Below are 25,634 nucleotides of genomic sequence, written 5' to 3' on the forward strand. Positions count from 1 at the left end.
TCTTTGTCCTGGTTTTTTTTTTTACAAAAATGAAGAAATTCTAAAATTCCTTTGGAGTCAAAACGTGCAGGAAATGTGTCAGTTCATATGGACGCCTAAATGGCAAATCATTCACGTTCAAGTGACTTTGTTAGGGGCCAGCACCGGGCGGGCAATTAAATGTCGGGGGCGAGTTATGGGCAAGAGTGTCGCGGTACGGAAAGAGGAATGGAGATGGAGGTTTAAATTGAGGTGAAATTGAAAAATCAAGAGTGTACACACAAACACAAGAAATGGAGAGTGACTCAGAATCATTTAGCATAATATCAAGGGTGGAAATCATGTATATTTAGTTAAAGAGGGAGGGGTTGATCATTTAAGACACAGAAATGCAACTTCCATTAACTTTATTGTCGAACGTGGTTTTTCCCAATATGGCATTTTCCAAGAACTTTACCCATTTGTTCGACGATGTCTGCCTGTATGATTATACTCGGTGTTAAGCTAATCTTGAAGTTGAAATTTTGAAGTTTTGTTCACGTTACGATTAGAGTTTAATTGCAGTGATATGACAGAGTTCATTACATATAACATACTCCATGGGTTTCCAAACTCTAGTCCAATCATGACGACGTCATCCTCTTTAAAATAAAAAACTTCTGATGTGCATGCAAAGCAATTTATAAATGAATTAAGAATATTCATGAGTATAAATTTAGAATTGCAATTGGGAAGGTCGACTAGCTTGTTGGAATATTGGCTATGTTACTGTTGTACAAAAATCTGTGGTTTATATTGTATGATATGTTTAGATTAAATTTCCTACTTTTTTAAATTCGTATTCCTTAAATTGCCTACAAATGGAATACGCGATCTAACCCAAAAAAAACCTGTATTATGGATGATATTGGTCGCGAAAGCCTACGTGTTAAACCAAAACAAGTCAAGGATGAAATAAATCAAACTTTTTGGGAAAAAATATTGGTCAACAATTTTATTAATGATACAACATGTCATCATCAGATTGATTCGTACAATATCCAAGGTCTTCACAATCACGAATTCGATGCGACCAATTGAAAGCAATTACTGAATCGTTGCCCATCGGTGTGTCTAGTTGGCAGCCATGGTCTGGTCCATCCAGCTTCGCAGGGCGGTGACGCGCGCGTACACGGCCGGCATGCTGGTGGAGCACGAGCTGCTGCTCCACGACACGATCCCCACGAGGTTCCACACGCCGTTCTTCTCGCACACCAGGGGCCGCCAGAGTCGCCCTGGAGAAAAGACACGCAAGGTGCATAACCACAAGCATATCGGAATGAGCTTCGATATCGAGACAGAATAAAGTAAAATAAAACCGTCCTACCCATCTTTGATGACAATTGAGTTGTGTTGAGATACACTTCACTTATATGGTGGTGCAGGTCTGCAATCATTACAAATTTTTTTTTTTATAATGTATCTGCATTGTGCATGATAATAATGAGCTGTCACCAATTTACATTAGATGATGAAATACTAAATATATTGCCACTTAAAATTAAGTTATTGAGGTATATATCAAAGATCAATCCTATTAAATTGTCAACAACTACTTTCATCAATGGTTTACTTTCAAACATGTTACATTTTTAGAAGATAGTCCCATAAACCCCACAATCCCTCATACCTCCAATGATGATCGCCTACCTTCTGGTGTAGGCATTAAAACGCTGACTTCAGATACCACTTTAGCTATGTAATGGAAGGCCGTTAACGTTTACCATGCAGGAGCTGGCTCCAGCACCACCAGCGCAGATCATGACACTGGTGATAACGTTCACGGTGTCCCACTTCTACTGGCAGGTGGGGGTAGGCACAATGGGCAGAGCGGTCTGCTGCAGGATGGGAGGCATGTTGAAGGCTGTGAACGCACACATAGAAGAATGCCAAATAACATAATAATGGTTAGATCATCTCTTTAATAATATTTCTTAATAGCTATTTTGCACGAATTACCGTCTAAGTTGTATAGGCCTACGAGCTGTAGGAAGTCTGAATGAATACCCTGCACAAAGTAAATTGTGTTAATACAGGTAGGAACAATGTTTCACACTGCCCACCTGGGATTTTTTGTCTGTCTGTCTGTCTGATTGTCTGTCGTGCATAAATAAATATATAATACAAACAGCTCTTTGATTGGTGGAGACCTACTGCCGGGTACGGAGAGGGGAGGTGCCTAAGGGAGGAGGGTCACGGGAGGGGCCTAAGGAAGGGGGGTGTCAGGAGAGGGGCCTGAGGGGGGGGGTCAGCGGAGGGGCCTGAGGGAGGGGGGTCAGGGGAGGGGCCTAAGGGGGGGGTCAGGGGAGGGGCCTAAGGATATGGGGGGGGTGGTCAGGGGAGGGACCTAAAGGAAGGGGGGTCAGGGGAGGGGCCTAAGGATATGGGGGGTGGTCAGGGGAGGGGCCTAAGGGAGGGGGGTCAGCTGAGGGGCCTGAGGGAGGGGGGTAAGGGGAGGTGCCTAAGCAAGGGGAGGGGCCGCTAGCTAAGGGGGTTGAGGATGTCGGGGAGGGTGGGGGGAAGGTAAACACGCCCACTCATCCGACTGCCCCCCCCCCCCCAAACGCCGAGCGGGGCCGCCATTGGTAGAGGTGGGGTGGAAACACGCCCACTCATGCAATCCCCTCCCCACTGAACACCGAGCAACGCCGCGATTGGTTGACGATGTCGGGGAGGGTGGGGGGGAAGGGTAAACATGCCCACTCATCCAACTGCCCCCCCCCCTGAACGCCGCGCTGAGTGTGTGTGTGAGTCTGAGAGTGTGAGAGTGTGTGTGTGAGTCTGAGAGTGTTTGTGAGTCTGAGAGTGAATGTGTGTGTGAGTCTGAGCGTGTGAGAGTGAGTGTGTGTGTGTGAGTAAGAGAGTGTGTTTGTGTCTGAGAGTGTGAGTGTGTGTGTGTGAGATTGTGAGTGTGTGTGAGTCTGAGACTGTGAGTGTGTGTGTGTGTCTGAGAGTGTGAGAATGAGTGCGTGTGTGTGAGTCTGAGAGTGAGTGTGTGAGTCTGAGAGTGAGTGTATGTGTGTGTGAGTCTTAGTTACCTACAGTGTTATACAGGTAGTGTGTGTGTGAGTCTGAGAGTGAGTGCGTGTGTGTGAGTCTGAGAGTGTGTGTGTGTGAGTCTGAGACTGTGAGAGTGAGTGTGTGTGTGTGAGTCTGAGACTGTGAGAGTGAGTGTGTGTGTGTGAGTCTGAGAGTGTGAGAGTGAGTGTCTGTGAGTCTGAGAATGTGAGGGTGTGTGAGTGTGTGTGTGAGTCTGAGAGTGAGTGTGTGTGTGAGTCTGAGAGTGTGAGAGTGTGTGTGTGTGTGTGAGTCTGAGAGTGTGATTGTGTGTGTGTGAGATTGTGAGTGTGTGTGAGTCTGAGACTGTGAGTGTGTGTGTGTGTCTGAGAGTGTGAGAATGAGTGAGTGTGTGTGAGTCTGAGAGTGAGTGTGTGTGAGTCTGAGAGTGAGTGTATGTGTGTGTGAGTCTTAGTTACCTACAGTGTTATACAGGTAGTGTGTGTGTGAGTGAGAGTGAGTGCGTGTGTGTGAGTCTGAGAGTGTGTGTGTGTGAGTCTGAGACTGAGAGTGAGTGTGTGTGTGTGAGTCTGAGACAGTGAGAGTGAGTGTGTGTGTGAGTCTGAGAGTGAGTGTGTGAGTCTGAGAGTGAGTGTATGTGTGTGTGAGTCTTAGTTACCTACAGTGTTATACAGGTAGTGTGTGTGTGAGTCTGAGAGTGAGTGCGTGTGTGTGAGTCTGAGAGTGTGTGTGTGTGTGAGTCTGAGACTGTGAGAGTGAGTGTGTGTGTGTGAGTCTGAGACTGTGAGAGTGAGTGTGTGTGTGTGAGTCTGAGAGTGTGAGAGTGAGTGTCTGTGAGTCTGAGAATGTGAGAGTGTGTGAGAGTGTGTGTGTGAGTCTGAGAGTGAGTGTGTGTGTGAGTCTGAGAGTGTGAGAGTGTGTGTGTGTGTGTGAGTCTGAGAGTGTGATTGTGTGTGTGTGAGATTGTGAGTGTGTGTGAGTCTGAGACTGTGAGTGTGTGTGTGTGTCTGAGAGTGTGAGAATGAGTGAGTGTGTGTGAGTCTGAGAGTGAGTGTGTGTGAGTCTGAGAGTGAGTGTATGTGTGTGTGAGTCTTAGTTACCTACAGTGTTATACAGGTAGTGTGTGTGTGAGTGAGAGTGAGTGCGTGTGTGTGAGTCTGAGAGTGTGTGTGTGTGAGTCTGAGACTGAGAGTGAGTGTGTGTGTGTGAGTCTGAGACAGTGAGAGTGAGTGTGTGTGTGAGTCTGAGAGTGTGAGAGTGAGTGTCTGTGAGTCTGAGAATGTGAGAGTGTGTGAGAGTGTGTGTGTGAGTCTGTCCGGCAAAACAACCTCCTACCTCCTCGCGGTGCCGGACGGGCAACACTGTCGTGGGCAGTGCTGTGGGGGGAGGGCCAATGCCCATTGGCCTCTCCCCTCATGGCGTCTGTGACCACCACAGTGGCTAAACGGGGGCTCTGGACGGGTGCGAGGGGCTGGTAACCCCTCCACCTTCAATTAACCACCACTAAACTACGATTTAAACATAAACCTGTAATTAATAAGCTTGTGCCGGAGGCCCCGGGGGGTCAGGCTTTTATGACGTCTCCTGGCCAAACCCCATTTGGCGGAGCCAGGAGATTGAATTTTAACCCTCGGGGCTCCTCCAGTAACAACGAAAAACCATTGCGGATGGCCACGTGGAATGTTCGAACGCTCACTGCGGAGGAGAGGCTGCCACTCCTCTGTCGGGAGCTGGACCGGTACCGCCTGGATCTCTGTGGCATTCAGGAGGTCCGGTGGACCGGTTCTGGCTCCTGCCACCATGAGGGGTGGACAGTCCTCTACTCGGGGCAGGAGACTGCCAAACAACAGGGTGTGGCTCTTCTTCTGAACAAAAGAATGAAGGGGGCGTGGGAGCGTGGCGGTGAGGTGTGGGAAGCTGTAAGCCCCAGGATACTTTGGGCTCGCCTTCCCATCAACCAGAGGCGAGGAGTGGTGGTCGTGGTTACTTACGCCCCCACCGAAGACGAACATCCGTGGAGGGATGCAGGCAAAGCCGATGAGTCAGACGCTTTCTATGACCTACTGTCACAGGTGCTGGCTAAAGTGGCCACTCGGGACAGAGTCATCTTGTTGGGTGACTTCAATGCCCGAGTTGGTCATGATGCTGGCACCTGGTCTGGAGTGATTGGAAGGCATGGGCCAGATCAGCTCAATAACAACGGTAGGAGGCTGCTAGATTTCTGTGCAGCCCATGGGCTTGTAATTACCAACACGCTCTTCCGGCATCGGCGCATCCACACAACATCATGGATGCATGCCGGGTCCAAGCAAGAACATCTGCTGGACTACGTAGTGACGGACCAGCGGATGCGAGCCCATGTCCTTGACACCAGGACCTACCGTGGAGCTGATCTGCCCTCTGACCATCGACTAGTCATCTGTAAGATGCGCCTGCCATTCTTCCACTCCGGTGGTGGGTGTACACCCAGGATCCCATTCCAACCAAAAGTGGCCTGGTCTAAGTTAGCTGATGAAAGTTGCAAGCGAGAATTTCATCATCGCTTGCAGCTGGGGTTGGCATCGTCCCCCACTCCACCTGATGTCGAGGGTAAATGGGCGAGGTTTAAGACTGTGACTCATGCAGCTGCAATGGCTGCTTTGGGTACGCGGTCCAGACCTCCCCGGGAACCCTGGCTGACGGAGGAGGTGTTCAGGTTAATTGAGAAAAAGCGACAGGCCCACTCTCATCGCCTACAGCATCCCACGTCAGAGAATGAGGAGGTTTACCGCAGCCTTCGCTCGGAGGTTCGGAGAGCCGTAAGGCGCTGTAAGGATGGGTGGTGGTCGCGGGTTGCTGAGGAGATGGAGTCTGCCTCAGTGGCCCGCGATCACAAATCACTATTTAACTCCATCAAAAAAGTAACCTGCAGCGCCACACCTATTACCATCATTAGAGGAAAAAACGGTGATCCAATCTCCGACCCCCAGGAACAGGTTTGCAGATTTGCTGAGCATTTCTGTGAGGTCCTGGGGGAGGGAAAATCTCTCAGCCAGGAAAACATCATGGCACAAAGTGGGGATAACCCTGCTGAGGCTGCGGTGCCTCAAATATTGGAAGAGGTCACCCCCTGTGAGTGGCTGGCTGAGGTACCGGCTGTTGAGGAAGTACTGAGGGCGATCCGGAGTCTGAGACCAGGGAAGGCACCGGGCAGAGATGATCTCCCAGGCGAAATGCTGAGGGAGGGTGGCGTTTGTGCACAGACTGCCCTATATGACATCATAACAACAGTCTGGACCACTGGACGGGTTCCGCAGGACTGGAAGGATGCCCTGGTGGTCCCCCTCTTTAAGAAGGGGGACCGCACAGACTGTAACAACTACAGGGGCATCTCACTCCTCAGTGTGCCGGGTAAGGTCCTGGCAAGGATTATTCAACATCGCCTTGCTAGGCATGCTGAGGAGAGGCTTGCGGAGCCCCAATGTGGTTTCAGGAAAGGGCGGTCCTGCACAGATGCCATATTTTCTGTCCGTCTGCTACAGCAGAGGTGTAGGGAATTCCAAAAAGACCTACATCTCTGCTTTATTGACCTGGTCAAGGCCTATGATACCATCAGTAGGACTGGGCTCTGGGTTGTTCTTCGTGCTTTCGGAGTCCCTGACCCTCTGCTCACGATCATTAAGGACCTTCATGATGGTGAGCGGGCCCGGGTAAAACTACGTGGCCGGGAGTCGGAGCCTTTCCCTGTACACCTTGGGGTGCGACAGGGATGTCCTCTGGCTCCCACATTATTTAACATCTATTTCGACTGCGTAGTTCGTGAAGCCTTCAATAGCTGTACCGGGGGAATTACCATTTGGTACAGATATAATGGGAGGCTGATCGACGCCCGGGTGCGATCAAGGGATGGCTCCCTATTGGTCAACCACGTTATGTATGCCGATGATTTGGTAATAGCTGCTCATTCAGAAGAGGAGTTGGAGACGCTGCTGCTGAGGCTGGAGTGTGCCACTAAGAGGTGGGGCCTTACCATCAGCCCCACCAAAACTAAGCACCTGCCTGGGTATTTTGTACCATCGGGCACTCCGCCCCCACAACTCCCAATCGGTGATGGGGCAGTTGTGGAGAGAGTAGAGAGTTTCCCATACCTGGGCAGTGTGCTCATGACCAGCTCCAGTTTATCAGCAGAGGTCTCACTCCGAATCAGTCGAGCGGCAATATCTTTTCATCGGTTGCGTAACGCTGTGTGGAAGCTACCTGGTCTGTCGCTCCGCACGAAGCTTCAGGTCTTCTCGGCCACGGTCATTCCCTCCCTTCTCTACGCTTGCGAAACGTGGACCCCCCTAGTGGAGCATCTTCGCCGGTTGGAAACATTTAGGCTGGCCTGCCTACGATCCATCCTGGGTTTGACCAGGCTGGATTGTGTGAGGAGCTCACAAGTCCTTGAAAGATCTGGGCAAAGTCCCATCAGTGAGCTCCTCCGGCAGGCAAGGCTGCGTTGGCTGGGTCATGTAGCCCGCATGCCCAGCCACCGCATGCCTAAACAGCTTTTGTTCGGCCGGATCGAGGGGGCTAAACGGGCGCGGCACGGGCTAGAGAAGAGATGGAGTGATGTGGTACAGGAGGACGTGGAGCTGAGTGGACTTGCCGATGACTGGTACCAGCGGTGTCAAGATCGGCCTCAGTGGAGGAGGCTCGTGAAGGACGCTACTGGGCAGTTGGAGGCAGTCGCCCTCCAACAACAACGGAGGGCGGAGGAGCGACGCTCACAACAACGAGCGGAGCGCCGGGTGGCTAAAGCACAGCAAGTTGGCACAGTAGGGGGCACAGGTGGTGCATCAGCCAGTCATCTCGGTCATCTCGGTCAGTCGACCCGTGGCACCTGGGTCTGCCCCGTGACCTCCTGCCAGCGGGCGTTCGACACTTCACGTGGCCTCAAGGTGCACATGGCCTGGCACAAGCGTCGTGGTGACGTCACCGCCACTTAGTGGCGAATGGCGGTTGTTGTTGTGTGAGTCTGAGAGTGAGTGTATGTGTGTGTGAGTCTTAGTTACATAGAGTGTTATACAGGTAGGAACAACAGGTTCCACACTGCCCACCAGGGATTATGTGTCTGTCTGTCGTGCATATCCGGAATTCCGCCCACCCATGCGCCTCCCCACCGAACACCGATCTACGCCGCGATTGGTTGACGATGTCGGGAGGGTGGGGGGAAGGGTAAACATGCCCACTCATCCAACTGCCCCCCCCCCCCCCCCCTGAACGACTCGCTGGCCAACCAAGTTCCTACCTGCCCACTCCGAAGGAACGTGTTTATTGGTCTTTAATGCTCACCGGAAGAGTGGACCTTGCCCCAGCCGGAGGTGACACACATCATGTTATCAGCGAAGACATCCGAGGCGGCGGGTAGGCAGACGGGAGAGACACGGTCCACGATCTGAGCGGGCTGAGCCAGCTTCAGCAACATGATGTCGTTGTTGATGTTGTAGGAGTCCCACTGCTGGTGAGTGATGGCCTGTGTGTGCAAACATAACGAGATGTTATAATACCTTAAACTCACTACATTTGTTAAATTCAGGGTACCTGATCAACACAATTGGTCTCAGTTGAACTTCATACATTGCAATGTCTAGGTAGTTTCAGGGAATATTCATGAGGTCAATTCATGGCTCGCAAGTTTACCTTAGAGACGACAAGAGACTGGATGTTCTCGGCGTTGGAGTTCCTGTCGTGCTCGCCCAGGACGACGCGGTCACGGGATGGGCTGCGGACACATTTAAGAAAACCGAACATTCACTGATTGATAAAGATATTCTTCCTCGTTTTAAAGTGGTCAACAATGAGCGGTGCTATGCTGGTGCAGTGACTCCTGCATGCGCTTACTTGAACGCGCAGTGGGCAGCGGTCACCACCCACGAGGGGTCAATGAGGGAGCCACCGCAATAGTGCCATGTGGTGGAATCCTGTAGTGGCAAGACGCGACAGAATTGGTGTCGTGTCGCACTCTGGGACACGCGTAGCACACCTCACATACCAAACAGCAGTTCGGCCGGGCCGACTTTCACTTGTGTTGTGGACACTGCGATACGGTTCATGTCAATGTCGACTCACGATATTCTAACTAGGAGCACTCACCTGCAGGGACACCTGCCAGGGCCAGGAGCCTGACTCCACATCCTCGCCATTGACGATGCGAGAGTAGCCGGTGATGACCGGCTTGATGGCCGGGACACCGCACCCTGTGATGTGTAAAGAACACGGTGATTGGTCGTTAACATTACAGAATGCTCCTTGCATGAATTTCCTACAAAGTTAGCACTTTATATAGTGAAGGTAATAGACAGAGTGTGGAGGAACTCGGTAAAGCAACGTCTTGGTGGGGCATTTCATCCGGCAGTGGATAGATTATGGCAGATGATGATTACAGGGTGTCCATGGATACAAAATTACATAATTATAATAAGTACTGTTAGCAAGATGGATAAAAACTACAGTGTACATAGACTTGATGGTTAAAAAATGTTAACTTTAAAGATTCATCCTCATCTTTAAATGAATGCATGAAGTGCGCAGTGTTATTTACTGAAAGTTGGGAAACTAAAGACAGAATGAAGGAAGCTTATATTAAAATTAATTGTCATAGGCGTTAAATCTTACAAATGCTAAACGTAGTATGCATGCCTTTATAGCATGTACTAGTTATACTTTTGCAACTGCATGCAGTACGTGGGCCTTCTAAGTATTAAGATAACTGAATTATGTTAAAGTACCAATATTGAGGACTGCAATGCCATACACAATAGGTATTTCTTATTTGTAATATCCAAAATCTTACCTATAAACGTAATTTTTTGTCTGTCTGTGTGTCTGTCTGTGTGTCTGTCTGTGTGTGGACAAAACATGCGAAGGATTTAGCCAGGTACCAACGCTATTCTGATGTTGCATCTGTCAACTTTATAGTAGTTTACTTAACCATTTAGTACTCTTTATTATGATGAATTATTTCCTTACGCCGATGAGCGCGCGCCAAACACGCATTTGCACATGCGCAACAAAGCTGACCGGGGGTTGTTCCTAGCAAAGTACACGCCTTCGTTGGGATGAGGGGAAAATGTTTGTTTCGCGTTAAAAAGTGTCATGTCCTCTTATCCCCTCCCCCCACCCCAATGTGTGCACTTACTACTATAGGGTCGGTAGATACTAATATTATAGGGCTTGGATAGTATTTTTGTAGAGCGGGCCGGGGGATGGTGGGGGAGGGCGAGGGTAGCGGCTCAGCCTCAGCCTGCCAAGGTGCCACCTCGGCCGGCTGGACAATCTAGGCGAGGCCGGGGGCTCTGCACGGGACTAGGCCTCATGACGTCACTCTGTCAAGTTAGTAGTTTGTGCTATCGAGTCAATATATACTGCTATAAAGGCAGCATGTACTACCACAGTCAGTATGCACTGCTGTAATCATAGCAGGTACCACCACAGTCAGTATGCACTGCTATAGTGAAAGCAGGTACCACCACAGTCAGTATGCACCACTTTAGTTAAAAGCAGGAACCACCAAAGTCGGTATGCACTGCTGTCGTCATAGTAGGTTCCACCACAGTCAGTATGCACGGCTGCAGTGATAGTAGGTACCACCAAAGTCGGTATGCACTGCTGTAGTGATAGCAGGTACCAACCAATCTGGGTTCCGAAAAAAATATAGCACCACATCTGCTGCATTAGACTCTCTAAATCACATTTACATTAGCATTGATAATAAGCAGTACTGCGCCAGTCTTTTTCTTGACTTGTCCAAAGACTTTGATACAGTCAACCACAACACTCTGCTTATTAAACTAAGTTCCCTCTGTTTCTCCAAACACGCAATGGAATGCTTAAAAAATTGCCTCTCTTCTCACACACAAACTGTATTCATAGATGGTTGGAGGTCAACAGTGTTAAGGGAACAAAAGGGGTTCCACAGGGTTCCATCCGAGGCCCCCTCTTGTTCTCTCTTCATGTAAATGACTTGGGTAAATCTGTTTGCAAATTACACGATACTGATTACTTCTGGGCGCTCTCTGGATGATGTGATTGCTAAGCTCCAGGGTAATTTTAACAAACTACAACATCAGCTAGTTTCTCTTAAACTAGTCCTGAATATCTCCAAAACCAAGGTGATATGCTTTTCACCAGGACTAAAGCAGGAAGTAATTTTTCCTCAATTAGATTCCTTAAATAATTATCAAATAGAGCAAGTCAAGTTCTATAAGTATCTTTGGGTCATCTTTGATTCAAAACTGAATTTTCAAGATCACATTAATTTTATTGGTAAAAACACAAAATAAAAAATTGGTTTTCTGTAGCAACACAAGCATTGCTTCCCCCCTATGTTCCGTTTGGAATTGATAAAAGCTACCATACTTCCTCTACTTGATTACTGTGACATCGTATATAAATCAGCCCCAGTACTGTACTGAAAACACGTTCCTTCGGAGTGGGCAGGTAGGAACTTGGTTGGACAGCGAGGCGTTCAGGGGGGGGGCAGTTGGATGAGTGGGCATGTTTACCCTTCCCCCCACCCTCCCCGACATCGTCAACCAATTACGGCGTAGCTCGGTGTTCGGTGGGGAGGTGCATGGGTGGGCGGAATTCCAGATATGCACGACAGACACACAAATAATCCCTGGTGGGCAGTGTGGAACCTGTTGTTCCTACCTGTATAACACTCTAGGTAACTAAGACTCACACACACATACACTCACTCTCACACACTCAGACTCACACACACACACACTCACTCTCAGACTCACACACACACTCACCCTCACACTGTCAGACTCACACACACACACTCACTCTCACACTCTCAGACTCACACACACACTCACTATCACACTCTCAGACTCACACACACACACTCTCAGACTCACACACACGGACTCACTCTCAGACTCACACACACACACTCACTCTCAGACTCGCACACAACAACAACAACCGCCATTCGCCACTAAGTGGCGGTGACGTCACCACGACGCTTGTGCCAGGTCATGTGCACCTTGAGGCCACGTGAAGTGTCGAACGCTCGCTGGCAGGAGGTCACGGGGCAGACCCAGGTGCCACGGGTCGACTGACTGAGATTACCGAGATGACTGGTTGATGCACCACCTGTGCCCCCTACTGTGCCAACTTGCTGTGCTTTAGCCACCCGGCGCTCGGCTCGTTGTTGTGAGCGTAGCTCCTCCGCCCTCCATTGTTGCTGGAGGGCGACTGCCTCCAACTGCCCAGTAGTAGCGTCCTTCACGAGCCTCCTCCACAGAGGCCGATCTTGGCACCGCTGGTACCAGTCATCGGCAAGTCCACTCAGCTCCACGTCCTCCTGTACCACATCACTCCATCTCTTCTCTAGCCTTGTGCCGCGCCCATTTAGCCCCCTCGATCCGGCCGAACAAAGCTGTTTCGGCATGCGGTGGCTGGGCATGAGGGCTACATGACCCAGCCAACGCAGCCTTGCCTGCCGGAGGAGCTCACCGATGGGACTTTTCCAAGATCTTTCAAGGATTTGTGAGCTCCGAACACAATCCAGCCTGGTTAAACCCAGGATGGATCGTAGGCAGGCCAGCCTAAATGTTTCCAACCGGCGAAGATGCTCCATTAGGGGGGTCCACGTTTCGCAAGCGTAGAGAAGGGAGGGAATGACTGTGGCCGAGAAGACTTGAAGCTTCGTGCGGAGCAACAGACCAGGTAGCTTCCACACAGCGTTACGCAACCGATGAAAAGATATTGCCGCTCGACTGATTCGGAGTGAGACCTCTGCTGTTAAACTGGAGCCGTTCATTAGCACACTGCCCAGGTATGGGAAACTCTCCACTCTCTCCACTACTGTCCCATCACCGATTGAGAGTTGTGGGGGTGGAGTGTCCGATGGTACAAAATACCCAGGCAGGTGCTTAGTTTTGGTGGGGCTGATGGTAAGGCCCCACCTCTTAGTGGCACACTCCAGTCTCAGCAGCAGCGTCTCCAACTCCTCCTCTGAATGAGCAGCTATTACCAAATCATCGGCATACATAACGTGGTTGACCAATAGGGAGCCATCCCTTGATCGCACCCGGGCATCGATCAGCCTCCCATTATATCTGTACCAAATGGAGATTCCCCCGGTCCCAGCTATTGAAGACTTCTCAAACTACGTGGTCAAAATAGATGTTAAATAATGTGGGAGCCAGAAAACATCTGTCTTGCCTCACGGCAGATGTGGAGCGTACGTTCACAGGACGTTCCTGTTTTTTTATGCTAATTTTGGTCACGTGACCAGGAAGTGACGATGTTAGATTTTCAGTGAACAACGCGGGCATCTACCATCTTACTGATAATTCAAGATGGCGGCACGCATCGCATCTTAGTGAGACCACAGTCGCACTTGTCCATTGTGGGAGCTTAAGAAGCATTGTTTGTAAGTTTGTTTATATTCCTATAATATTGGCAATGCTGTTGTAATGTTGGAATGACCGTTATAGTGATGTAAATGCCTTTATGGTGCCGTTAAGTTGTTGTAGTAAATACGAGGCCTAGTTAGTAATGAAGCCTGCAACTTACCTTATTGTGGATGTTACTTGTGATTTAGTAGGTCGAGTCAGACTTGTGCCCAGGTGGCTATGTTGCGATCCTGAGAGTAAAGATGACGAAGTATCTCATCCACAGTTTAGTGTTATGTGTAATGCTGTACTTTTGGGGTGCAGTGGGATGAATACACGATGTGCCTGTAAGCAACGCACCGGCATGTGCTTTTGTCTAGTTGTTCAGTGGTAATGTAGGAGCCTGGTCCGTCCAGGATCTATTGTTATCTAAGACAATGTTCTGATGCTGTGGTGTTCATTGTGTTGGTGTTTCCGGATTATAACAGATGCTGTATCTGTGTTTTCTCACCAGTTTTAACTTGTTATAATCAATAAATGACGATTGGAGTTGGACGTTCATCCTGGTTCTGAGGGTTTATTGAACGCAAGGTTATCTACTCGACTAGCGGTGCAACGCAGCGCACAGCGAAGCCGAGATAGTAAAAATACTTCTTGATGCTTGTGTAATGTAGTAACTCGGCGGGAGACGACTTCACGGGTAACACACTCTTTATTTTACCAAACTCGTTCACAGGTGACTAACACCTACTTTGTATCTCGGGTGACAACCACCCACTTAGTATCTCGGGTGACAAACACCCACTTCGTATCTCGGGTGACAAACACCCACTTAGCTACCCTGGCGACTAACGCCCACTGAGCTACTCGGGTGACCAACACCCACTTAGCTACTCGGCGACTAACGCCCACTGAGCTACTCGGGTGACCAACACCCACTTAGCTACTCGGCGACTAACGCCCCTGAGCTACTCGGGTGACCAACACCCACTTAGCTACCCTGGCGACTAACGCCCACTGAGCTACTCGGGTGACCAACACCCACTTAGCTACTCGGCGACTAACGCCCCTGAGCTACTCGGGACACTCCCTGCCCGGGGTGTCCGTCTTGACTGTGGGTCCCCAGCCCGACCCACGTGGGCGTCGGACCCTGGGTCCCACAGTCTCGCCTCCGAGCCACACAGGGCCCCGGTCCCTACAAGGACCGCGGGACTAGGGGTCTCGGGGCACTAGGTCTTCAGCTCCGTCTTCTGGTCTTCAACTGGGTAACTTCTCCCCGAGTGCTCTCGCGCGTCCCCCTTTATGCCCCACCTGCGGACGTCGCTGCGAGCACCCATCCTATTCGACCAATCACTGGGCGCTGGCTACGATCCTGTTTTCCCACATCTCAGCGTGCCTCACCACCCACGCCGCGCCGCCCCGTCAGCTGTCACTCCCGGCGCGCGCGTCCACACCACGCCCACAACGCGTGCCCAACCCCGCACCCCGCGCCGCCCCGGGATCCATCACTGTCACAGTCGGCGCACGTCAACACCACCACTACATCACCCCCTACCACATAGCTCGCAGCCGACCCGGCTGCTATAAAAATATACAAACCCCCATGTGTGCCCCGTAACATAACACAACAACTAACGTAACAACACAACACGACGCGAACACTACCATCAACCAATGCCACCGCGACAATAGAACAATATATACAATCCGGCGAGTGACAATAGCAATGTGTATGCAGAAAGAAAAATAAATGGAAAAAAAAAAATTTCTTATTTTTTCCTCGACTCGTGCAGCGTCCCCTTCTTTCCGAGCGTCCCTACAACGGGACATTACCGCGGCAGAGGGGAACACCGGGCGAGCTCGGTGTTGAGAAAAAAACGTCTTCATGAAAATTGTTGTGCCCTAGCCCGAGTCCGCCTTGCCGGTCCGTCGTACGGCACCAGACGCGGTTGAACGTCCGGTGGTGCCGGCGGTTCAGGAAGACATCGGCCAGGCATCGAGGACCCGTGCGTGCCGCGGGGTTCAGGCTCCCGACGGTCAGCAGCCGTCAAGCCCGAGGCACCTGTGGGTGGGTCAGGTGGAGACACGTGAGGATCAGCCTGCGACACCTCCCTCCCCGAGTCGACGGTCACATCACACGCCCGGTCGTTACGGCACAGAACGGGGTCACACGGTGCCGCATAGGGTTTCAGTCGGGAGGGGTGCACGTACCAACGGCGTTTTTCCCATTTAATCTGTATACTCTGGGGTCGTGCAACCCGCACAATTTCCACCGGTCCCCTCCAAGGTCTCAACAACTTGGGGGACGTAGCCAACGGTGCATGTGGACAATGCAGCCAGGCCTTATCGCCTGGTTTCCAATCATGCGTATGCACCCTCCGCCCATGCAATCTCTCGTTCGCAATTTGCCGAGACCGCGAATTCAACCTCGCCGCCTCCCGCGCTTCAGTCAATTTGGCGATATTAAATTTGATGTGGTCTGCCAATTTTGATTTTGCACGTGGCTGGGAAATCCCCAGTTGGACGTCCATGGCCGGATCGGCCTCCCGCCCATACATAAGAAAAAATGGGGAAAACCCCGTCGCCGCATGAGGGGCCATTCGATAGGCCGCGAGTACCCCCAGCACCTGTAAGTCCCAATCAACCTGATCGTCGCAGACCTGTTGGCACAACATAGACGTAATCGTCCTGTTCAGACGCTCAACCATCCCGTCAGTCTGCGGGTGGTAGGGGGAAGTACGCACTTTCTTTGTACCCAACAGGTCGCACACCTCGCGCAACAAAACGCTCGAAAAATTCTTTCCTTGATCCGTCAGCAAGCGTTCGGGGGCGCCCTTGTCCAAAACATAACCCTGGACGAAGGCGTCCGCCACCGCTGCAGCCGACTGGTTGGCGAGTGGCCATGCCATGGGCCATCGGGTGAAGTATTCTACGCCAACCAGCAGGAACCTATTTCCCCTTGGTGTAGCAGGAAAGGGCCCCAAGATGTCCAACGCAACTAATTCGTTTATGCGCGAAACTTGAATGGATTGCAGCGTGGATTAGCTGCCAATGGTGGCGGTTTTCTTTTGGCGCACCCTACGCATCCCTTAAGAATATTCGCCACGTCGTTACCCAACCCCGGCCAATAATAGTCTCGCTGGATTAGGGCGAGCGTTTTGTGAAAACCCAGATGCATGAGCCGTTCATGAGCTGCCAGAACGACCCTACCCCGCATAGCAACAGGCACAACGAGCACGTGACGCCGGGACATGTTGTCCCACTTCATCAAAAGGCCCTGTCTGCACACCGAGGAACCGACCCGCGCATCCCCTACCTCGGGAGCGCCAACTTTTCGACGTAGCGTAAGTAGGGAGCTGTCGGACATTTGGAGACGGCCCCACTCAATGAGGGGCAACGACAACAGCGAATCCCTCCCCGTGGGGGCGTCGACTCCCGGGGTGTCAGTGGCGGCGAGCGCAACTCCCGGGGTGCCGGCGACCGGGGGTTTGCACCGCGCCGATCCCAACAAACATGTGCAGTCCGTGCACGGTGGCAACCGCGACTAGGCGTCCGCGACTAGGCGTCCGCATTTGAGTGTCGCAATCCCTTGCGGTAAATCGTCGTGAATTGGTAGTCCTGAAGGACCTCCAACCATCGGGACAATTGGCCCGATGGCTGTGCCACGCGCATAGCGTATTGTAGAGCCGCATGGTCCGTACGGACCATAAAATGACGGCCGTAAAGATACGGCCTGAATTGCTGTGTAAAAAACACAATCGCGAACAATTCACGACGAGTTACGCAATAGCGTTGTTCGGCGGGGGAAAGAACTCTACTACCGTAGGCGACCACCCGTTCAATCCCCCCGACCAACTGTGAAAGCACCCCCCCGATACCCGTGTTGCTGGCATCTGTGTCAAGCAAAAACGGTTGTGTGAAATCGGGGTAACACAAGGGGGGAGCCTGCACCAAGGCGTCACGAAGGGAGCAGAACGCAGCCTCCTCTTCCGCCCCCCAGTGAAACCGCACACCCTTAGCCGTCAAAGCGTGCAGGGGCCTGGCTATGGTGGCAAACTGCTTGACAAAACGACGGTAATAGGATGCGAAACCAATGAAACTGCGAACCTCCGTGACCGAGGTTGGCGTTGGCCATGAGCTGACGCAGTGCGTCTTAGCAGGGTCCGTCGAGATCCCTGAACGACTCACGATATGGCCCAAATACCTGACCGATTCCCGAAGCAGAAAGCATTTAGCCGGTTTAAATTTAAGCTTAGCGGAACGCATCCTGAGCAACACCGCTCTCAATCGCTGGAGGTGCTCCTCAAAAGTCCGACTGAAGACGATGATATCGTCGAGATAAATCAAACAGGTATCCCATTGGAGGCCCGACAAAACCAATTCCATGAGTCTCTGGAACGTGGCGGGAGCGGAATGTAAGCCCATGGGCAACCGGTTGAATTCAAATAGGCCACCAGGTGTCCGGAAAGCGGTTTTAGGTTTAGACTCGTTATCGAGTGGCAATTGCCAAAATCCGGAAAGCAGATCGAGTGTGGAAAAAAACTGTGCTCCCGCCAAGGCATCCAGCGACTCATCCATCCTGGGGAGCGGATACGCATCCGCCATCGAGATTTTGTTTAAGCGGCGGAAATCGACACAAAACCGCAAGGACCCGTCCTGTTTTTTTACTAGGACAATAGGAGCACCCCACGGACTAGAAGAGGGCGAAATGATATCGGCCGCCAACATATCATTAACCGCCGATTGCACATGCTCCTTCTCGGCTGGGCTGAGCCGGAAGGGATTCTGACGAATAGGGGCCGCGTCCCCTGTAGCTATGTGGTGGCGCAACAGGTCAGTGCAGCCGATATCATACTTATGTTTGCTGAACACGTCAGCAAACTCGAGTAGCAAACCCCTCAATGCTCCCAATTGCACCTTGGACAAGTTAGCCGAACCGGCACACAACGAGTCCAACCACTCAGTCCCCTCATCACTTGGAGGATGCGACTCGACAGTGAAATCTGCTTGAGCCACGAGCCGTTCCTCAACGGGTAGCGGCGCGGCGTGAGCCAGCACCGTTCCCTGCGCAATTACGGCCGGCCGCGAGCCCGTATTCAGGACCATTACGAACGGCTCACTGTCCCCTCTCACCATGGTTTGAGCAACCGCTAAGTCGAGGCCCCTTCTGGCCCTGTTAGACGGCCCCAACAGCACCCCCTGTGCCTCCGCACCCACCTCGAGTGGTTTCCTCAACCGAAGGGGTACCAACATTTGCGATCCCGGGGGCACCCGTACAGTGTGAGTTGCCAGCGCCTGCACCGTCGCACAAACCGTGCGTATTTTGGTAGGGCTCGTCAAGAACGCAACCCGCCGACCTGACGGAAGCTCAATGCAGGCCTGATCTATAAGAATTTTGATGGGCATTTTGGACAAAAAGTCCGTACCTAGCAAACAGGGAACGGCCAGCGATGATGATACAAAAATAGGGCCCGCCAATTTGATGTCACCAATGCAAATAGTCGCCCGAATCTGGCCGATGATCCCCAAGGATCCCCCATTCGCCGCATAAAATGGCACGTCTACTGGCAGAAGGGGTCTACTTTGGACGGGAAGAATGTTATAAATAAGGTCCGAGATGATAGTGGCCGACGCACCCGTGTCCACAAGCACCCGGACCTCAACCCCGTCAATAAACCCCGTCACCACGGACGACCTGGCCGACGCAGCCACTATCCTGTGGGCCAATTCGGACCACTCGACTGCTTGCGGGCCGTGTACGGACCCCCCTCGCCGAAGTGAACCCCCGGCACCCAGCCGCGAACCCCCCACCGCCAAGCGGCGACCCGAATGTGCCGTGTTTGTGGACCGAACGTGTGAGGTGCCGCGACTTGCCGGGTTTTGTTGGGATGACTTGTGGCCCTGGTCGTCGTCCCGACGTGGTCCTGTGGCGCGCTGACGCGGGGCCCGGCACCCGGCTGCGACGTGACCCCGAAGGCCGCAGTTGTAGCAGACGACGAGGGACGTCGTAGGTTTCGGTTGCTCCAGCTTGCGGGATGAACGTGTGGGCGAACGACCTCCCGTTCTCCACTCCCCCGGACGCGATGCAGCGAAGGCCTGCTCCTGATCCGCAGCTGGCTGAGGTTCGGCGATCGTGGCGGCCAGTGCCGCGTTCCCCGCCCATTTGCAGACGACCCCCGGCTTGCGTTTGAGGACCTCGTACGCGTGAATGCTCGTGGCGATCGCCAGGGAGCAGATATCCATTTCGTCCGCCACATTGATGGGGACCCCCAACTCGTGGGCCAACGCCAGCAGCTGCTCCGTCACCATGGCGTCCTTCTCCTCCTTATCCATGCGGGGAAAAGCTGCGTCCGCCAAGGCGAGCAGTGCCGTGCGATAGGCGAGCGTCGTTTCTCCAGCCACCTTCCACCGATCGTAGAACTGGTGGCGACACGTTGAGGGCGGTCCGAACACCTTCGCCATCAGGTGTAGTGCGGCCTGGAGCGTAGAGCGGGACGACCTTGCAGCAGATGTGAAGGCTGCAAGCGCGTCGTCGTCGAGCATCGCTGGCAACGCACGCAGGGCAGTGGTGTCGGACCACCCCGACATCTCCTGATGAGCGAGGAACCTTCGTTGGAAGGCTCCCCAGTCGCCCCCATCCGCCTTGAACGCCGACAGCGCGGGCAATCTTTGCTGGAGGACCCGATCGTCGTCGACGTCGGAGAGATTTTTCCGCGCTCCGCTGTAGTTGTGTAAAATGTCGGCTCGGTTGTCAGGCGCAAAATGGAGAGCTCCGGCGCGCGCTGATGACGTGGGCTGCGCTGAGCGGAGGTCTCCGGCCACGTGGTGTCCGTGTTTCCCGCCAATCGATGGCGGCCCCTCAAAACGGCGGCAACTTTCAGACTTTTGGCGCGAAGCGCCTTTTGGCGGGATCCCTCCAATGTCGCTTTCTCCACCAACCCCGCAGCCGTTTTTCCGCTCGCCGGAACGGAGATGTCCGCCAAGACAGCGGCGGCGGCGAGTAGCAACTCCGCCAACCGGGAGTGCTCGTCTTGGAGGCTGGTGTCGGAGGCGAGCGGAGCGTCGGCCATCACCGCGAAGTGCTGCATCGGCGGCAACTCCTCGTCCTCTCCTCCCGAGGTTGGTGTCCCCGGTACGCCGTCGTCGTCCCGACCTCGCTCGTGGGTACGGGTAGTCTTCCTCGTGTCCATACTTCTTGAAGACAGGTTTACTTCTGACGCCAGTTGTAATGTAGTAACTCGGCGGGAGACGACTTCACGGGTAACACACTCTTTATTTTACCAAACTCGTTCACAGGTGACTAACACCTACTTTGTATCTCGGGTGACAACCACCCACTTAGTATCTCGGGTGACAAACACCCACTTCGTATTTCGGGTGACAAACACCCACTTAGCTACCCTGGCGACTAACGCCCACTGAGCTACTCAGGTGACCAACACCCACTGAGCTACTCGGCGACTAACGCCCACTGAGCTACTCGGGTGACCAACACCCACTTAGCTACTCGGCGACTAACGCCCCTGAGCTACTCGGGTGACCAACACCCACTTAGCTACCCTGGCGACTAACGCCCACTGAGCTACTCGGGTGACCAACACCCACTTAGCTACTCGGCGACTAACGCCCCTGAGCTACTCGGGACACTCCCTGCCCGGGGTGTCCGTCTTGACTGTGGGTCCCCAGCCCGACCCACGTGGGCGTCGGACCCTGGGTCCCACAGTCTCGCCTCCGAGCCACACAGGGCCCCGGTCCCTACAAGGACGGCGGGACTAGGGGTCTCGGGGCACTAGGTCTTCAGCTCCGTCTTCTGGTCTTCAACTGGGTAACTTCTCCCCGAGTGCTCTCGCGCGTCCCCCTTTATACCCCACCTGCGGACGTCGCTGCGAGCACCCATCCTATTCGACCAATCACTGGGCGCTGGCTACGATCCTGTTTTCCCACATCTCAGCGTGCCTCACCACCCACGCCGCGCCGCCCCGTCAGCTGTCACTCCCGGCGCGCGCGTCCACACCACGCCCACAACGCGTGCCCAACCCCGCACCCCGCGCCGCCCCGTGATCCATCACTGTCACAGTCGGCGCACGTCAACACCACCACTACACTTGCAACCAGCCCTGCAGCTAGCCCTGCAGCCAGCCCTGCAGCCAGCCCTGCAGCCAGCTCTGCAACCAGCCCTGCAGCCAGCTCTGCAGCCAGCTCTGCAGTCAGTCTGCAGCAAGCAAGGAGCTCTGCAACGAGTCTACATTAAAATCGTGCTGCAAGCATCGCAGCATGGAAAGCCACAGTTCAGCAGGGAGAGATGCTGAAGAAGGTGAACCAAGCAATCCAGGACCTCCCATCCTGCCTCAAGAGGACCAAGGGAGTTCAAGGCCCCAGAGGGAGGTCAGGTTGACACAAAGGGCCTTGGAAAGCTATGATGCTGAGAAACAGGACCTTGATGCCAGGATACAACGGGCATGGGACCGGGTTGAAGCTTATTTATCTGAAGCTTCAAACGCCTCAGACACAGTGGCCTCAATTCAGCGGGCGATCCAGCGAGTGAAGGTGAGCAGCTCAAGCTACAAGCTCCTGGCAAATAAATACATCTCCCTCCTGATGAAGGTGAAAACAGATGAGGGCATTGAGGGAGTGCGTATGCAAGAGCACTTCCTTGAACTGCTCGATGAAAATGTGCAGGCAGTGATACAAGAGGCAATGGACCGTGTGGAGGGCTTAAGAGAGGCAGGATCTCAGCACTCTGTCTCATCCAGGTCCACCACAAGATCTAAAGACTCAGCACACTCAAATACATCATCTACTAGTATGGCAGCAGCTCAGGCACGCGCAGCAGCAGAAGCAGCAAACGCCCGTATTGCCTACATGGCTGAAGAGGAAGCCATGCTAATTGAAAAGGCTCGCATACAAGAAGAAGAGAGTACATTAGCAGCTACTGCCGCACGGAAGAAAGCAGAGCTTGAAGAGCAAGAGAGTATATTAGTGGCTACTGCCACACGGAAGAAAATTGAGCTGGATGCTAAGTTAAGTACCCTACAACTCAAAAAGGAAGCAGCTGCTGCAAGGGCCCAGGCACAGGTGCTCGAGGCAGCAGCCAACCTAGATAAGGAAGAGAATTGGAGTGAGTTTGGCACTCAGATACCTGTCAAGGACCGTGATCAACTCACCAGAAAAATATTTTGGACTGGTCTGAACAATGCATCAATGCTCCTCCACCAAACGATAATGAACAAAGGGTGGACGTTCAGGCATCGCCATCTCCACACCGAATGAACATGAATGCTGACTACGGGAATGGTGGAAATGCATATCCTGCCCTGAGAGTTAGTCGCCGACTCAGCGTCGCGCACGTGGGTCAGACGTGGGTGCACCAAGTCAGACCCACATTCCAGACAGTCACATAAGGGGATCCAACCAACGTGATCGAAACCCTTTGGGCCCACAGTCTAATGCCATCGCGAATGACGGCATGCAAGGTAATACAGCCAATAAAGCCACCTCACAAGCGCCAGTATGGACACACCCTGGATCAGCAGGACTAGGGGACTTTGCTAGGTACCTGGCTCACCGCGAACTAATCAACACAGGACTCGTTAAGTTTGATGACCACTCTGAGAACTATCGAGCCTGGAGATCTACCTTCAGGAATGCAATCCGAAATGCAGACATCTCTGCAAGTGAAGGACTGGACCTGTTGGTGAAATGGTTAGTAAATGAATCTGCAGAGTACGCAAAGAACATTGACGACCCTGCCTCAAGCCTGCATGCGGTGTGGGAGAGGCTCGAGGAGTGCTATGGTAGCCCAGAAACTATTGAGAACGCTCTCTTCAAGAAGTTGCAGAACTTTCCAAAAATCTCTGGTAGGGACAATAAAAGGTTACGAGAGCTTGGAGATCTTTTGATGGAGCTTGAATCAGCCCAGGCTGATCCCTACTTACCAGGTCTCATTTTCTTGAATACCTACCATGGAGTGAACCCCATCGTAGAGAAATTGCCATTTGACGTGCAGGAAAAATGGAGAACAGCGGGTTCAAGATACAAGTCAGAGCATCAGGTTGCATTCCCCCCATTCTCTTTTTTCTCAAAGTTTATCTGCAACTTGGCTAAGACTAGAAATGACCCGAGTTTCATGTTTGGCACCACGTGGATTTCCAGTCCAGATCTCCCAAAAATGGAAAGAGCAATGGCGAAACAAGGAACAGCGAGAGTGCCAATTTCCGTACACAAGACTGAGGTCTCTCCTACGACATTCGCAAACTCCGTCCAGGCAACCACCACACAGAAAATATAGAGGATCCAGAGAAGCAATGCCCATTGCATGATAAACCTCACTCCCTCCAGAAATGCCGTGAGTTCAGGAGGAAGCCATTGGAAGAGCGGACGAACATGCTGAAAGAATTTGGAGTGTGCTTCAAATGCTGTGCTTCGACAAACCACCTTGCAAGGAATTGCAAGGCAGATATCAAGTGCGAGGAATGTGGCAGCGACAAACACGCAACTGCTCTGCACACATTTTACTCCAGACCCAGTGGCACTAAGGCTTCCGATCCCGAAGCAGAGCACGGCGGGGAGCAAGGCGAGACTGCCGCACTCACTTCGTCAATCACAACCAAATGCACAGAAGTCTGTGGAGAAGGCTTCAAAGGAAGATCTTGCTCAAAGATATGCCTCGTCCGAGTCTATCCCAAAGGACATCCTGAAAGGGCAGTGAGGACGTACGCCATTATGGACGACCAGAGCAACAGGTCTTTGGCAAGGTCAGAGTTCTTTGATCAGCTAAGTGTAGGTGGGAATTCCTTTCCATACACGCTCAGAACATGCTCAGGACTGATGGAGACAGCGGGAAGAAGAGCGAGTGGCCTCATGGTGGAAACCATAGATAGCACCATGAAGCTAGCCCTTCCTACGGTGACAGAGTGCAATGACTAGCCCTTCCTACGGTGACAGAGTGCAATGAGATACCGGACGACGGGAGTGAGATTCCCACGCCCGAAGTTGCACGTCACCACCCACACCTGAAACCCCTAGCAGAGTTCATCCCGCCATTGGATTACGTGGCACAGATTTTACTTCTGCTCGGCAGGGACATGCTGAGAGTCCACAAGGTTCGCGATCAACGCAATGGACCTCACGACGCTCCCTACGCCCAGAGACTCGATCTAGGATGGGTCATCATAGGTGACGTTTGTCTCGATGGAACACACAAACCAGACCACATTAGCACATTCAGAACGAGTGTGCTCATAAATGGACGCACGTCGCTCTTCAAACCGTGCCCCAACCACTTCATGCTGGAAGAGAAACTCAAAGAGAGAAGTCAAGGCTGTACCGTGCAGACTTACAAAGAAACCACCACAACTTCGCACGTACATCCACCATCTTCGCTGAATTTTGTTCCTCCACGTTTCTTCAAGCCAGTCCTCACTGACAAGAGGAAGCCAAAGACGAAGCCGCTGCTCGTCGCTCTGCTGGTGGTCGTGGCGGTGGTTGCTGCGGCCGTAGCCTCTTCGTTCCTAGACCCGGAGCTGTCGTCCGAGTGGGAATCCTGGAAGGAGTTCCACGGCAAGGCCCCACAACCGGACCATACCATCCCAAGGCTTGAGCTGTGTGGAGCGGTTCTTGCTACAGAGGTGGCGGAACTGATCTTAGACGAATTTGACGTCAAACTGGACGCGGTCAAGTTCTACACGGACAGTAAGGTCGTACTAGGCTACATAAACAACCAAACCAGAAGGTTCTACACCTACATCAGCAACCGTGTGGAGCGCATCAGGAGATCGACGCAGCCGGAGCAATGGAATTACGTTCCAACTAACCAGAATCTAGCAGATCTCGCAACTAGGTCCGTCCCTGCATCTCTGCTGAATCAAACCATCTGGCTGACGGGTCCAGCGTTCCTGTTACGACGTGACGGTGGCCCATGTACTACCAAGGAGACCTTTGGACTCATAGAGCCCGAGTCCGACAAGGAGATTCGTCCTCAAGTGACAACTTTCGTAACAAATGTGCGACCAAGAAGTCCACTGAGTCCACACCATTTTGAACATTTCTCGAAATGGACGACGCTCGTGCGAGCGATAGCACATTTAACGCATATCGCAGACTGCTTCCATCGCCCGATGAGAGGCACCACTGGTAGCTGCAATGGATGGCATCACTGCACAGTGCCACACACTGAAGACGAGCTTTCCAGAGCAAGGAAATCAATCTTCCGCTGTGTGCAACAGG

General features: G+C 52.5%; 1 pseudogene; it reads right to left on the bottom strand.

Moving 5' to 3' along the window:
- Positions 1-1,092: 1,092 nt before the first annotated feature.
- Positions 1,093-25,634, bottom strand: part of LOC144936755 (chymotrypsinogen B-like) — a 36,389-nt pseudogene continuing 11,847 nt past the window's right edge.

This window comes from Lampetra fluviatilis, chromosome 17, assembly GCF_964198595.1.
Source record: "Lampetra fluviatilis chromosome 17, kcLamFluv1.1, whole genome shotgun sequence".
In the NCBI taxonomy this organism is placed as follows: domain Eukaryota; kingdom Metazoa; phylum Chordata; class Hyperoartia; order Petromyzontiformes; family Petromyzontidae; genus Lampetra; species Lampetra fluviatilis.